A 16,381-nucleotide genomic window follows, 5' to 3' on the forward strand; every position below is an offset into this window, starting at 1 on the left:
AACATACACGTTTAATTTCTCTGGAGCCCTTGAAGCTTTCTTCCTTAAATAAATCGTTCTGCAGGATCCTGTGACCTGAGACCTGGAAGTGGTTTGGTTTTGGCCTCTGGAGCCGCAGCCTCCAGCGAGAGGAACTCTGTCCCATTTGGATGCCTATGTGAACGCACACGACGTGGCTTTACTCTCCCTGAAAATGGGCAGACCAGGTGGAGTTGCTAGAGTCTATCATGTAGGGCCTTTTCAAGAGCTGAGCAGGTACATGACCACCTGTCTGCCTTATACATTAAAAGGAATAGGAAACCATCATACCGAGACAGATAATGACGGCTGCAAACTTGGGCAAGGGGATTTTTGGAAGCTTTTGAGAAGCTGTGTGTTGGAGCTGACAGAGACAGCAGAAGCTGTCTTGGACAAACCCCTTTATTTACAGAGCAGGACACCAAGGTCCAGAGCGGGAAATCCTGTCACCAATGTCCCCAAAGACTGCCTGTATGAAGTCGCCTTGGTACTGGTCACAAAAGCCACTTCTGGGCCTCATTGCAGATGCAGGGTCTCTGAGGAGTTCCCTAGGAACCAGAGTTTGACCCACTTCCCAAGTAGTTCTGATGTACTCTGAAGCTTGGGAAGCTGTGCTAAGTTCTCTGGACTTTCTGCTTGGACGCAGGTTGGGTCCAGCCTTCTCACAGGCCTCGGCTGTTCCTTCGTCTGCCTCTCTCTGCCTGCCCCTCCAGTTACCATCAGTCCCTCCTGAGCTTCCTCGCTTCCAGGTCACCTCTCCCTGCCGGCCTCCCTTCCAGGCCACCCATCTAAGGCTCCTGGCATTCTAAACTGCCAACATCAGAAGAGGGAACAGCACGCTCTGTTCAGGAATGTCGAGCTGGACAGGGCCCAGGAGAGGATCCAGTGCTGCCCCTCCTCCCTGCTTCCCATCCATAAAGGTTTCTTCCTCTGTTCCCCCTTGTGTATTAAGTGATGACATTGCTCATGGAAGCAATAGCATCTGCTGTTTCTGGAAGCTGGAAGCACTGTGTGGTCTCAAGAGGGTCCTGGAAGATGCTAAAGGCTTTGGAATTTACGGACTCACTCAAGGCTTATTATAAACCGAGTCCTTGGATGACTGAAAAAGAGTAACCATTTTGCCAAATGTCTGTGCTATGGTTTAGAGCTTTGCTAAGTTCATACAATGTTATAATCAGTTCCTCCCATACGACCACCTACAGCCATCAGCCATTAATTTATGTGCATGTCTTTTTGAAATTCCTGTGTGAGTGTTACTTACTTGAAGGCAGGGTGGTTAGTCTTAAAGCAAGCAGAGAAGACAGATGGAAGCACATGGCTGTGGAATCTGGTCAACACGAGGCCACATTCCTGCCTCATCTGGTATAGCTGTTGGGCCTGGGGACCTGTCCGACTCCTCCCTACAGCCCCTGTTTTCTCACCTGAAAAGTGATTGTAATTTCTACTTCACAGATGTTACGCCATCTAGAAGTACCGTGCCTGAGGCCAGCACATACAGAATGTTTCTTTTCCGTTCCTTACCTTTATAAGCTGCTATTTCAGACAAATTGCTGCAAACTCTCTAGGCCCAGTTCCCTGTGCTCTAACACTCTTCCTCACAGTACGAGGACTCTTCTGGAAAGAACTCTGAGTTGTTAAAGATAGAGAAGTAATTTCATGAGGATGTACAGGCATAAGAATGATATAATGTACTTTGGGGACATGGAGGGAGCAGGGAAGGAGGACGAGGGATCAAAGACTACTCATTGGGTACAGAGTACACTGCTCGGGTGGTGGGTGCACCACAATCTCGGTAATCACCACGAAAGAACTTATCCATGTAATCAAAAAAACTACCTGTTCCCCAAAAACTGTTGAAATAAATGAAAATAAAAAATACAAATATAAGGCCAGATGCGGTGGCTCATGCCCATACTCCTAGCACTTTGGGAGGCCAAGGTAAGTGGATCGCTTGAGCCTAGGCCAGCCTAGGCAACATGGCAAGACTCATCTCTACAAAAATAATAAAGTAAATAAAATAAAAAGAAGGAAATGGAGCTATATGTACTGGTGGAGAAAGATGTCCAAGATAAATTGTTTTATGCAAAAAAATCAAGTTGGAGAACAACAAATAATATAATCCTATTTTCTAAAATAAATATTTTGCTGGGGGAAAGAAAGAAAAGTAAATTCTGAGTCACTACCATTGAAACGACAGCATCTCAGATGAGGACTTGGGATTCAGTCTGTCACGGTGGCCACCTTAAGAGGAACTGGAACCAAATTACCTACGCTATACTAGACAACAGTTAAGGCTCTTCCCATTCTTACGATTCTATGATAACAAATTTAGCCTGACATTTAAGGCCCCTCATAATCCCAGTCAAGCCTGTCTTACAGACTCATCTAACATTATTCCTCTAAACTCCGTATTCCTTCCAAGCTACGTGGTTTACAGTGTCCCACCTATATCATGCCCCTTCCTGCAACCAGACTTCTGATTCTTATACTTTCCGCTCTTCCTTCCCCTTTCCAATATTAGATTCCACCCATCCTTGAAGGCCCTCTTCCCTCAAGCCTGTCCTGCTTCCACAGTGGCAGTACACACTGAAGCCTTCCATCCGCATCTCTCTTACAGTGCTTCTAGCAAACTACCCTGTATTCTGGGTACATGGAAACATGTCTTATCAGACCACATGTTACCGGACTCTCAGAGGACAGCTGCTGGGTCTCAGTTTTTCTCAGAATGCCTCTAGCACCTGGCACACAAAAAACTGTTCAGGAAACGTTTATTGAATTGAGCCAAGGAATTCCAAGAATTAATTCACATAGACTCAGTCTTTGGTTTGAGCATTTTTCTTATTCAGGGCATGCTGGCAACAAGGATCAGGTACCCTCTGGAAAAATTTCAAATGAAAAGAGGGGTTATTAAAAGGATACAGAGGTCTGTTGTTGACCTCCAAGGACAGGAAGTGAGAAAGGATGAGTCACAAAAAAACAAAAACGGTCTCCTCTCTGTGTCCTTCAAGGGGCACCAGGGGTTCTTGTCACCCTAACTCTTTCTGCATGTCAGCTCTCTTCTCCTCTTGGCAGACTGGACCTCTCTGGAAGGCCCTTAGTTTTCTCTCTCCCACAATTCAGGCTTGCCTATGGCTCCTGCTTTATTCTGCATGGTACTAGTTCCTGTCCTGCTGTCTCAGTTCAAGCATCCTCCTAACCTGAGTTTCTATGTCTCTTACCTCAAATTCTCTCTCTCAGAAAAAAAAAAAGGGGGCGGGGGGCGGGGGAATTGGCTGGGCCAGAATTTGGCCCAAAGTCACCACTGGTCTGTGGTGACCAGGAGCGGTATGATATGACTTCCCAGGCCCCGCCCTTTCAGCAAGAGGCTGGAATTTGGGGGAGGGTCGTGATGTTTCCTACTAACTGGCCATTAGCTGTTTCATCATTTCTAAAGGAATCTAATACAACAATGTCTACAAAAAGCAGTGAAGGATACAGAGACAACAAAATGGATCCACAATGTGAGTCAGAGTGTCATTGGCTCCCAGCAGCTTCACAGGAGCCCCTTGGGTGCTGCCGAGCAGGGGTTTCTGGGGACTGGAGGAGCTGAGGGCCACTCCCAGGTTGACCCAATCTCCCTGAGAACCTTCTCTTTACATTTTTGTTTTCTTCCCAGGAGATGCGTGATGGGGCAGACAAGGCTGACTAGATGGATATTTCTGGTCTGTTCTCTCAGTAGCCAACAAAGGCAATGCTGGCGTTGACAGGATGAGAGCTGGAGAGAAGGAAGAAGTGGAGAGGGAGGATGTGGATGTAAGCAGCCAGGTGTGTACCCACTAGGTCATGCGGGGGACACTGGAAGAGGGCACTAAAGTCAGTTCCAGCAGGGTTGGGTGAGGCCTCAGAGTAATGCATGGGCACTGTTTTTGCCCTCCCTACTGGACCATTCAGCCTGAGACATGCTGTAGTCTCTCCCTTAAAAGGGTCCTCCACTGGCTCCTTAAATTCTCTCTGTCCTAGTCAGTTTGGCTGCTATAACAAACTGTCATAGATTGGATGGTTTATACACAAGAGAAACTTGTTTCTCACAGTTTGGGAGGCCGGAAGTCTGAGATCGGGATGCCAGTCTGGTCGGGTTTGTTGAGGGCCTCCTTCCAGGTGCAGGCTGCAGACCTCTCATTGCAGCTATACATGGTGGAAAGACAGCCACAGAGTTCTCTGGGGTCTCATGTATGACACTCATCCCATTCATGAGGGATGTATCCTCAGGACCTAATTACCTCCCAAGGCCCCCTCACCTAATAGCATCACATTGGGATTTGGAGTTCAGTGTATGAATCTGGGAGGCACACAACATTCAGTTCATAGCACTCTCTAACTACTACCCCAGTTTCCTTTTTCAGCCAACAATGATGCCCAAAGTGACATGCCCTCTGGGAGCGTTACCCATAGGAACATGTGGGATTGGCTCATTGCCACAGAGATTTGGTGGGGCCCAAAGGAACTTCTAGAAACTTCAAGTCTACACATTGCTACATCTGCTTTTGTTGTCTCTGTGGACTCCCCGTCGCTTCACAGGAGGCCGCTGGATGCTGCTGGACGCTGCTGGACATGCATCTTGGGGGCCTGGAGGAGCTGAGTGCCACTCCCAGGTTGGCTCAGACTCAGCCCTAAGCACTGTGGTGGAAACACACAGGTAGCTGGGTGGTAAGCGCTATGACAGGCCTCTGCAAGGTCCTCAGAGGAGTGCCGAGGAGGAACACTTAGGCCAGACTCCGGGGAGAAGCTGCCTGCCGGGGCTGACACCTGAGGAGGACACAGGGAGGTTTTCCTTGCAGCAGGAACAGCTTACACAAAACCTGGATGTGAGCGAGAACATGACGTGCTCCCAGAATAAACCGTTCAGAGTGGCTGGCGTGGAAAGGGTAAAGGGTGAGGGAGCAGAAATGCCACCAGAGCAGGAGGTCTGACCAGACCAGGGGGCCTTAGGCGCCAGGCCGAGGGTCCTCTCTAAAGGATGCCTGAAATGCCTCTGCTGCAGCTTGCCAGAGGCCTTCTAATTAACCTTTGAAGAACCGTGTGCACGCCCCTAGTCCCGTGTTCACTCGTTCATCCATTCGCTCTTCATTGGGTGCCCTGGAGCTCCAAACCTCCAGCGCACACCGAGCCTTAGCCTTGACCGGGGTGCTGAGCACGAGGAGCTCCACCCTGCGCCAGGCCTGGAGAGACGCCTTCAAGCGCAGGTCCTGCGGCTACTGACAGGGCATCAGAGCTGGGACCGAAGACCCCCCGGGAGGCTGGCAGCCCAGGTCGCTTCCCAAGCTGTCCGGGCCGGTCCCTTCTGCGGTTAATTTCCACTTTTCATAAGGATGTGTTTGTTCAGGGGACTAGGAGCAGAGGAGCCTCCCATGGGGGACACGTGCCCCCTCGACCGCACGCGCTTTGATTCTCGCGGGGGCTGGAGACATCTTGCGTTCTTGCGCCAGACGCTGTCTTTGGGAGGCTCCAGGCGCAGGTTCGCGTCGCGTGCGGGGAGCCCCCTGCCCACATGAAAGGCTCGCAGTCGTCCCGGCTCCCGCCCCCAGCCCAGCAGACACACTCCGCTCCCAGCCAGGAGCCCCGGAGCCGCACAAAGGAAATGGCAAGCGAGTGAGTCACCACCACCCAGAGAGGCTCCGCTGCGGCCACAACAGGACCTTTGTGCTGCGCTCCAGGAGGACCAGGAGGGCAGGCTGGAGGGAGACAGACAGTTCAGGGCGCTGAGTAATGCCGGGGAGAGGGGAGGAATCTCCCCCGGAAGAGAGACCGACCTCTCGGCCCCCGCCAGTCCTCAAAGCCACGGTGCAGCGCGGGGACTCGCAGGCTGCTTAGAGGCGGCCTCCCTGCCTCCACCGTGTCGCAGTGCGGGCCCCCTGAGGGCTGCCTCCTCCTTTGCGGGCATCTGTTTCCTCTCCGTGGTGTGAGGCGCTGGAGGCCTGGGGTGTGTCTGCTCCAACTCTTTTCCTGCCATAGTCCCTGACAGCATGCAGCAGGTGCTAAATGTTTGTGCATGGATGGATGGAGGGATGGATGAACAGATGGAAGGATTCATCCCACAAACGCTGCATGTGAAGAACTGGCCCGATGCTCTCCTTTCACAAACGGGGAAATGGAGGCCCAGACGTGGGAATGGCTTATGCCAGGTCCCACATGGACAGCAGATCTAGAATTGAGGTGCCATGCTGTCAGCCTGCTGTTGGTCTGTGGAGCTACCCTGTAGCTGTTGCGTGGCTCAGGGAACACCTGGGGTGTGACTGACAGGTGGAGAAGGGTCAAGGTGGTAGGAGACCAAGCGTGGGCAAGGCAGCCCTGGAGGGAGAGGCCAGCCTGGGACAGGGCTTACTGGAGAGTGAGGGAGAGAGGCCAGTGCAGCAGCAGCCTAGGCCCCAGACCCCAGGGTGATGACAATCTCTTGGCCCAGATAGGTCATACGGATGACAGAAACTGGGGAAAGAACCAGCATTTGTTGAGCCCCGAGTGAGTGTATGCAAGGCACAGATATTTAATACTTTACCCAACCCTGAGGGAGGTGTTGTTCCAGATAGAGAAGGTGATTGGGAGACAGGTGCCTTCTGGAATAATCTGTTACTGGCTCTGGCAGAGCCTCAGAGTGGTGGTAACTCTATGGGGCCGCCTTGTGACAAACACAGGTTCTTAGCCTGCAGCCCAGAAACTCCCTGTTGTTGGTGCACTCAGAGGATGTCAGCATCTCAGGGCGTACTCAAGTCAACTCACACTCAGAAAGCCTGAGGTCAGCTACCAAGATGCTGGGGTGCAGGATGATCCCCGCCTTTCCACATGTGAGAAGCTGAGGCCCATGAGCCAGCCAGGTTGCCTGGGGACGTGGAAACAGAGCCAGAGGCTTAGAGCAGCACCGGGGAGCTCTGACCATCTATGAACCTCACTGTGGGGAGGGAGGGCGATGGGCTGCCACACGCTACACAGCTGAGCTCCTGAGGACGGGCGCACCCAGGGCAGCATGCACAGACGGCCCTGCTCTGTGGCTCCTCCTGTCCTAACTCCCATGCTGACCATAGTCATCATGCACCCTTGTTAGAACCATCTTTCAGCTCAAACCAAAGCAACACACTAGCTATTTAGACAAGCCAATACAGCCGCTCTCTAACACCACACCCAGGATGGTCTGATGAGAGGCAGACAGCCCAGAAGTCCTCAGCCTCCTCTTGACCAGATCATGGTTTAGGGCAAATGCTGTCCATGTGTGGCAGGGACCATTCCCTGCCTCTGGTGTTTTCTAATTCCGTAACGGAAGGTAATCTTAATTTTAAAAACGCCACCCCAGAATCTTTCGAAATTCTCCAGAGTTAAAGATGAGCTATTAAACCTCATCTTTAACTCTGGAGAATTTAGAAAGATTCTGGGATGAAGTTTAATAGTTCATCTCAAAAGTCTCATGGCTAAAAAGTGGTGATCTAAGACTCCAGCCCATTACATCCCACTGTGCCTCCCCTTAAGACTGTTCACAACAGGCTGGGCGCAGTGGCTCATACCTGGAATCCCAGCACTTTGGGAGGCTGAGGCAGGTGGATCATCTGAGGTCAGGAGTTCGAGACCAGCGCCAACAAGGTGAAACCCCATCTCTACTAAAAAACAAAAGTAGCCGGGCGTGGTGGTGCGTGCCTGTAATCCCAGCTACTCGGGAGGCTGAGGCAGGAGAAACACTTGAACCCAGGAGGTGGAGGTTGCAGTGAGCTGAAATTGCACCATTGCACTCCAGCCTGGGCAAAAAGTGGGAAACTCTGCTCAAAAAAAAAAAAAAAAAAAAAATACTATTCACAACAACAGCAATGATACAATGATAAAGGCTAATGATTGCTGAGGATTTGCTATGTGCAAGTGCATTTTTTCACGTAATCCTCACAGTAGCACCATGAGATTATTCTCAGCCTCATTTTAAAGATGAGAGTTGAAGCACAGAGTAGTAAAGAAACTTGCCTAAGCCAAGGTCACACAGCTACGAAGTGCAAAGGCTGGATTTCAAACCAGTCTGTCTGCCTCTACCCAAGCTCTTAGCCACCTCACTCCACAGCAAAGCAAAGCAAGATGTCTGTAATAACTAACCCCCAAGAACCCTTGGGTTTTGCTGTCCTAGAGAAAAGTTATCTACAGCTCTGAGTGGGAGAGCAGGGAGCCGCCCCACCATGGGGTTACCAAAGTCCAGAGTCCTGCCCCTGGCATTGTCAGTTGAGAGATTAGGTTTCTATCAGCCTCCCAGAGAGGAACAGGTTCAGGCAGTCTGACTTATGGTGACTCAATCCACAAGGGAATGCGCCAAACCCAATGAATCGATTCACCTGTGAGATACACTGGCCAGAAAAAAGATTGTGGTTTAGCGCCCTGGCTTCAGGGTCAGACACAGCTGGGTTTGAAACTCCATCCACCACTTCCTAGCCCCATGACTTTACATATGTTACTCACTCTTTGGACGTGAAACTGAATCTCAGTTTCAGCCTCTGGAAATGGGGAAAATGCCAATCTTGTGCAGTGCCTGTGGCTTAAACCAGATGTGTGTAAAATAGTACAATAGGAGCTCAATAAATGTCAGTACTTAAAATTTTCATTATTTGTATTGTTCAAAACCAAGCTTATGGGGAGGCCTATGCAGGCAGATCATGAGGTCAGGAGATTGAGACCAGCCTGGCCAGCATGGTGAAACCCGGTCTCCACTAAAAATACAAAAATTAGCTGGGCGTGGTTGTGTACACCTGCAGTCCCAGCTACTTGGGAGGCTGAGACAGGAGAGTTGCTTGAACCCAGGAGGTAGAGGTTGCAATGAGCTGAGATCATGCCACTGCACTCTAGCTTGGGTGACAGAGCAAGACTCCATCTCAAAACAAACAAACAAACAAACAAACAAACAAAAAACAAGCTTGGCCACCGGATAAGATCCTCCCTGCACAGTGTGTAGGTCCCACCATAAACAAAACAAAATAAATTCCAGCTCAAAAGGCTGCTAGGAAATCCCAGATTAGAGGAAGGAGACTTATCCCTCAGCTTCTGATAGCTAAGTGAGCTGTCCACCACCCTTCCCTCCCCTCGCACCCCAAGGTATTTCTATTTGAACCTAGGGTGCTGTTTTGGACCTGAAACCCTGGCTTCTCCTGGACAGAGCTGCTCATAATAAGTTTCCTTTACCAGTACCTCCTTCTCACTGAAGTCCTGACCTGCCACCTCAGCTTCGCAGCACCTGGTGGGTAAATTCTTGTCCCCACCCCATGGCTCTGGTCAAAGGTACCTTCATTTGTGAGGTCTTCTCAGCACCCCCAGGCACATTTAAATTGATCACACACTGACCACGCACGTGGAGTACACTCCCAGCACTGGGACACAACAGTAAAACACACAGAGGTGGTTCCTCTCTTTCTCAAGCCTGAAGCTTAGTGGGGCAAGAAACAAGCAAAGAAAAAAACAAAATTTTTAGAGCTTCTGGTAATTGCAAAGACGGAACTAGCCAGTATGATGTGATAGAGAATAACTCTGGGGCAGTGCAGTGGTCAGGCAAGGCGAGGTGGCATTTATTCTGAGGCCTGAAGGACAAGCAGCAGCCAGCCTTGCCCTAAGCTGGGAACACAGGGTTCTGGAATAAGGAATACCTTTTCCCTCCTGGGGAAAGAAAGAACTTGGCATGTTCCTCACGATAAGACCAGTTCGGAGCAGAAGGAGTGGGGAGGATAGGGGAGGAAGAGGCATGGCAGTTGGAGGGAGGCACAGGCCTTGATCCTCTGTGAACCCAGCTGGATGTGTGGTGGCGAGAATATGACTTGTTACCATTTACTGAACACCTACTATGTGCCAGGCACTTTCTATAAACTCTGTCATGTAATCCTCATTCTCCCAGCAACCCCTACCGATACACGGTGTCTCTCTTCATGCTCTTGTCTTGCCTGTTGTCATTCTCTGCAGGTTTGTTTCCCTGCCCACCCCACCCCGTTAGACTGTAAACTCCTCTGTAAGGTATCTCAGTCCCCCACCACGTAGCACCAAAACACAGGGCTGTCATGCCTGTGGAGTTTTAGTCTTTGCTTAGTCTTGAGCAATTACAATTTGGGGGATCAATGACAGAAACTGATGCTTTCAGATAAAGTTCATAGAAACGTACTAGGCACCTGGCTATGATGCTTTAAGAAATATCTGAGTTGCACTGGTAGCACGCTTAGAAGTATTATTTACGTCAGCTGGTTCCTTGGTACGATGCACAGGGGCTAACTTCACCCCTTTGTGTGTTAGTGTCTAAAGCAGGGCGTGATAGTCCCAAACTTGCCCCCAGATAGAGAGATGTGGTCTAGAGAGGCCACAGGGACCATGCTGCAGGAAGCAGGAATGAGCCCATTCCATTCAATACACTGTCATTGGACGCCTACTATATGCGTGACTGTGTGGCAGATGTTTTATTGGACATAAAAACAAATTCAACGTCCTATGCTCTTTAGTTGGAATGTTGCAGGGCTGAGCGTGTACCATGTTGTGATAGAGGTACAAGCAACGCAGGGATAGGGAGAAGGTGAGCCACTTTGCAGGGTCTAATTACAGGGGTTCCTGAATGCCAAGCCAAGACTTGGAAAATTAGCAGATAAGTAATGGAAGAAGGGAGAATCACAAACGTGGCTTCCGTTTTTATTTTTTTAAGTACTTTTTTCTTAAAGAGGAAATTGTAAATAGTTCTGTTGTGAAAGGACCATTCAGGGAGAAAGTCAAAAGAAAACAACGGACAAAGGGTTCAGAATAATAAGAAAGGAGCATGGCCAGGGGAAAGCATTTGGGGCCAGGAGTGGGAGACGATGTGGTAGTAGGGGCTTGGGGTGGCTCACTCCATCTGTCGTGTGAACAAACCTGAGGCTAAGAAAGGGAGGGGTCACAGAAACCTAGTGAGGTGCTGAGGGATAGGTGGGAGGTGGGGCAGGGCTGGGACTCTTACTGTGGACATGTCAATCAAAGCTGACCAGCCCAAGACTCTAGAAGCCAGAAACAATGAAGTTATCACTGTGAAAGGAAAAATACTAGCCTTAAGTTGGAATAGGGTTCCAGTCCAATTCCTTGCCATTGATTTACTATGTAACTTGGATCGCGTCACTTCACTCTCTGAACCTGTTTCCTCCGCTGAACAATGGTGATTACAACCTCCAGATTTCATGCTGTGATAGATAGCAAAGGCGTGTGAAGGCCCCTTTCACTGAATCTGAGAATCCGAGGCCTTTCTCCAGGTGTTCAGCTGGAATCAGTCTCTACTTCCTTCTCGCATGTAACCATCTTATGTCCCTCCATGAGCTTAGGCAAAGGACAGGCTTTCAGCTCCATGATTCCTAAAATCCCCCAGCTCTAAACTTCAAGGTTTCTATGACAAAGTTGGATTTTGTTGGATCAAGTTAACTCAGGTCTACAGAGCACCCAAATGAAACTGTTTCATAAGGAAAATCATAGGTCTATAAATAATGGGGCAGTGTTGTGTATTTACACATACCATATTGGGTCTTGGTAGCCGGTGCAATCTATTTTGGTTGGATTTTCAAGTTACAATCTTATGGCTTAATGGCAGACAGTAATGTAAAGGGAATTATGTTACTACAGCCATTAAAAATAGGCTATATATAGCTTCCCTTCTGCAGGTCTTCTCACCATTCTCAACTTGAAATTTCCTTCACTGAATTTATCACAGCCAACTGAGATGGTTTATTTTGAAAGTAGAACACAGAGAAAAGAGAGATCACCACCCAGAAAAAGGGGCAGGATCAAAGAGGCCACCAGACCATTTTCCAGGCTTGTCTGAAAGCCAACAGCAGCCCCTTGAGGGAACTCTGGCCTCAGGATGACAAAATAAATAGTGATCTTGCATCAGGCCTTGCTGGGTTGGCCTGGCACTTTCTGTGCAGGGAACCTTGGTTTCTAAACGAGTGAACTATGTTTGCCTTCCGCCACAGGGACTGGAATGAGTTAGACTCAGAGGTTCTCTTGCTTTTTAAATCATCAGGGATCATTTAGTTCAGGGATCTAAAATTGATACAAGATGATCTCAATGTCAAGAGTACAGTTAGTTTTTTACAACAAATGCTTCTACCTGGAGAATCTATAACATGCTTCTGTCGGACTGGAAGGCAATTTTGGAATAGAATACCTAGGTTTATAAAGGCATCTGAGTCCATTCAGGCTGCTTTAACAAAATACTACAAACTAGATGGCTTATGAACAACAGAAATGTATTTCTCACAGTGCTGAAGGCTGGGAAGTTCAAGATCAAGGAGCCAGCAAAGGCCTTCAAGATCAAGGCCCTGGGTGACTGGTGAGGGCCCACTCTCTGGTACACAGGTGGTACCTTCTAGCTGTGTCTTCACATGGTGGAAGAGGCCAGGCAGCTCTCTGGTGTCCCCTTAATAAGGGCGTTGATCCTATCCCAAAGGTGGTGGTCTAATCACCTCCCACGGGCCCCACCTCCTAATATCATCACATTGCTGATTGTGTTTCAATACAGAATTTGGGGGGACACAAACATTCAACCCATAGCAGAATGCCATCCTCACATTAATAGAGAGGAGGAAAGGGAGAGAGAGAGAGAGAGAGAGAGAGGAACTCGCAGGAACAATTGGTGTATCTCTTTGAAGGAAGTGTGGTCTCAGTCCACAGGTCTACAAGGACTCCAGAACTCTCCAGGAATGATGAGGGATGGTGTCTTAGTCTGCGTTTCCGCAACAAGCAGAGCCTAGCACAGCATGGTGGTTTATTTTGAAAAGCAATCCCAAGAAACAGGAGTGAGAGGCTGGGAAGAGACAACTGGAAAGAGGACAAACCAACCAAGGTAAGTTATTGAGCTGGTCAGGCCAGTAAGAAACTGGAGCTCGATACCGCTGGGGACCCCTAGCAAGCAGTGAGGGGGGATCCCGTGGATCACAGGTCACCCCAGGGTGGTAAACCCTCCCCTACACCCAGGTTTCCACACATATCAGAATGACAAAATGAGTGTCCTCAGCATCTCACATGATGGTGGCAGAGGAGCCCTCGAGCAGAAAGTGGGAGGAGTGAGAAGCTGGGAGCTGTTGCAGCTGATGCCAGGACATGGCTGGGGAGAAGGTGGGCAGAAGGATGAAAGGCAGGCTGCAAGGTACCCCATTAGTAAGAGAGACAACAGCACTTAGCCCCACGTGAGGGTAAACTCGCCCAGTCTAGCCTGGACTCCCAGCTCAGAGACGAAGAGCTAGTCTAATCTTATTTATTTAATATTGTTAAAAGATTCTGGAAAGACAATTTTCTTAGAAAGGAGGAGAGGGTGGGCAGAAAGAAAGGAAAAGAAAAGAAAAGATGGAGAAAGGAAGGAAGGAAGGAACATTGCTAGAACCTTGGGCAGATACAAATTCACTAGTTTTTTTCTTCTTCTTCAAAAAAATGGAGTTTTCTTTTTGTAGTATTGAAAAGTGAATTTATGGCCGGGCACGGTGGCTCATACCTGTAATCCCAGCACTTTGGGAGGCCGAGGTGGGTGGATCACAAGGTCAGGAGATCGAGACCAACATAGCTAACACGGTGAAACCCCGTTTCTACTAAAAATACAAAAAATTAGATGGGCGTGGTGGCGGGCGCCTGTAGTCCTAACTACTTGGGAGGCTGAGGCAGGAGAATGGCATGAACCCAGGAGGCAGAGCTTGCAGTGAGCCAAGACTGCGCCACTGCACTCCAGCCTGGGCGACAGAGCAAGACTCCATCTCAAAACAAACAAACAAAAACAACAACAACAAAAATAGTGAATTTATGCCTATATTAAATTATTTAAACACTTAAAACAGAATATAGAATGAATAAATTTCTCTCCTATCCCAGATCTCAGTCTCTCTCCCCAGAGGTAATTATTGCTATGAGTTTCTTGTGTATTCTTCCAGAAATATTTGTATGCGTATTAACACATACGTATATTTCCTTTTAAAATTACAACAAAAAAGAAACACCTTGTGGACCTTTTTCATTTCCTGCCTCCCCGCCCCCCATTTTGAGGATTGCTTCATATAAGCTTATGTAAATCTACCTCACTGAAAAAATTCCTTTATAATACTCTGTTAGAAGTACTTGCCAAATTTATTTAACCAGTTTCCTTTTGATAGATAGGTAGCGTATTTTTTTCCCACTTTTTTTCTCATTGCTAACAATAACGTGTTGAATATTCTTGTTTGTTCTTTTCTGTACAGATCTCTAAGAATATTTGTAGAATACATTTCTAGGAGTGAAACTGTGAAAAAAAACTATGTACAGGTAAGCTTTTGGGAAAGATTGCCAAGTTGCTCTTCGAGGGTTCTCGCAGATTTATGCTCCTACCCCAGGGAGGAGAGCACCTGCTGGTGTCCCCCACTTCTTCACATTTTGCGATCTTTATGAATCTAGTAGGTAAAAAGTGAACCTTAGGCCGGACATGGTGGCTCAAACCTGTAATCCCAGCACTCTAGGAGGCCAAGGCAGGAGGATTGCTTGAGGCTGGGAATTTGAGACCAGCCTGGGCAACATAATGAAATCCATCTCTACAAAAAAAAAAAAATTAGTCTGGTGTGGTGGAATGTTCCTATAGTCGTAGCCACTCAGGAGGCTGAGGCAGGAGGATCCCTTGAGCCCAGAAGCTTGAGGCTGCCGTGAGCCATGATCATGCCCCCACACCTCAGCCTGGCAATGGAGCGAGACTTTGTCTCAAAGAAAAAAAGTGAACATTATTATTTTAATGTATGTCTACTTAATTATGAGTGATTGTCAACGTTTTATCATGTATTTATAAGCCAACTGTTTTTCACTTTCTGAGACTGCCTGTCTCAGAGCCAAGACAACAGATAAACACAACGTTCTGTGTGGAGACTGTGCCTGTGTGCATCACGATTCATCTAAAAATCACCACTGAAACCTGCAGCAGGCAGTTGTGCCAGACCACAGGTGATGACAGGGGGCAAACATGATTCAGCCTCTGCCTGCAGCATCTACAGTCCGGGAAGGAGGCCTTGGGTAACCCAGTGATTAAAATAATGCATTTAAGTGCCACAAGGGGAACTAAGAGCGCTACCCAGCAGGGGTGAGTCACCTGACCCGGGGAGTCCAGGAGACAGCTTTGAGGAAGTCCTCTGTCCCCTGAGACTGGGAGGGGGATCTCAAAGTTACAAAGCAAAGGGGCTGGGGCAGAGAGCATTGCCAGTAGGAGGCAGGAAGACTGCTGAGGGGACAGACTGCTGAGGGTGAGTGTGGGGTAGGGGTGGAGCAGAGGAATGAGAAGAGGGGAGTGATGAGCCCATCCAGTCTGCCAAGGACTAAGGAGAATTCCAGACTTCAGTGCTAAAATCAGGGAAGGCCCTTGCTAACCTGGCAAAGCGAGTCCCACATAAAGCTGCTTATCAACCCTGCTGAGGATTTCAGACTATCTTAAAGGGCATAGTGACCGATCGGAGCTTTCAGTAGGGAAGTGATGCATACGGAGTTACATTTTCCGAAGGTCAGCGTGGTAGAGTCTGACATGGACTGGGCAAGGGGGCAGCGTGGCAAGGCTGGAGGTGGAGAGACCAGCTGGGTGGCAGTTTGCAGTAATAGCAGCGAGAGAGGATGGTGCCTGGAAACAGCGATATTGGCAATGGAGACAAAGATCAGCTTGATTTAGGGGCTGGCCTCTGTGAGTGCTGCTGTTCTCCGAGGGGAGTGGGAGGACCCTGTCAGGGGAGGAGTGGTGTCAGAGGAGGGAGCTGATGAGTTGAGAATCCACCCTGTGGACAGGGACGACCTGAGAGATAGCCAAGTCATCATGTGCAAGAGGCCGTTTGATATCTGGATCCGCAGTTCAGAAGAGAAGATCTGGTGGAGATAAAATTTGGGGCAACGTCACCTTTAAAATGCTAACTGAAGCCCCATTGGCGTAGATAAGAACACCCAAGGGGATCCAGGAAAGTCTGATTCAGGGCTGCAAAGATAATATCATTAATTAAAAATAAAAACTGCATTTACGAAAGTACAACATAGTTTGGTTTAGAATAACAACTTAAAAATTATTTAGTAGGTGGTCTTTTATGAACGTGTATTTTCACAGACACGTAACCCTGCTGTAGTGTGTGTGGGGGAAGGGGTCAGAGGTTGATCACAAGGTCTCTGAGGTACCTTCAGACCACAGGGTCTGGGCAGGTAGTTTGTCCTTTCTGTCTGCACAGGCCCGCAGTGTCAGGAGGGAAATTCTGAGGCCTGAGGCCTCAGACTCAAGGTCACATGGCTGATCCAACAAGAGAACTCAGGTTGTAGAACCATAGTCACTTGAGGTCAGGAATTCGAGACCAGCCTGGCCAACATCTCTACTAAAATACATGTCTCTACTAAAAATACAAAACGAGTA

The sequence above is a fragment of the Theropithecus gelada genome, chromosome 2 (assembly GCF_003255815.1).
Source record: "Theropithecus gelada isolate Dixy chromosome 2, Tgel_1.0, whole genome shotgun sequence".
NCBI lineage: Eukaryota > Metazoa > Chordata > Mammalia > Primates > Cercopithecidae > Theropithecus > Theropithecus gelada.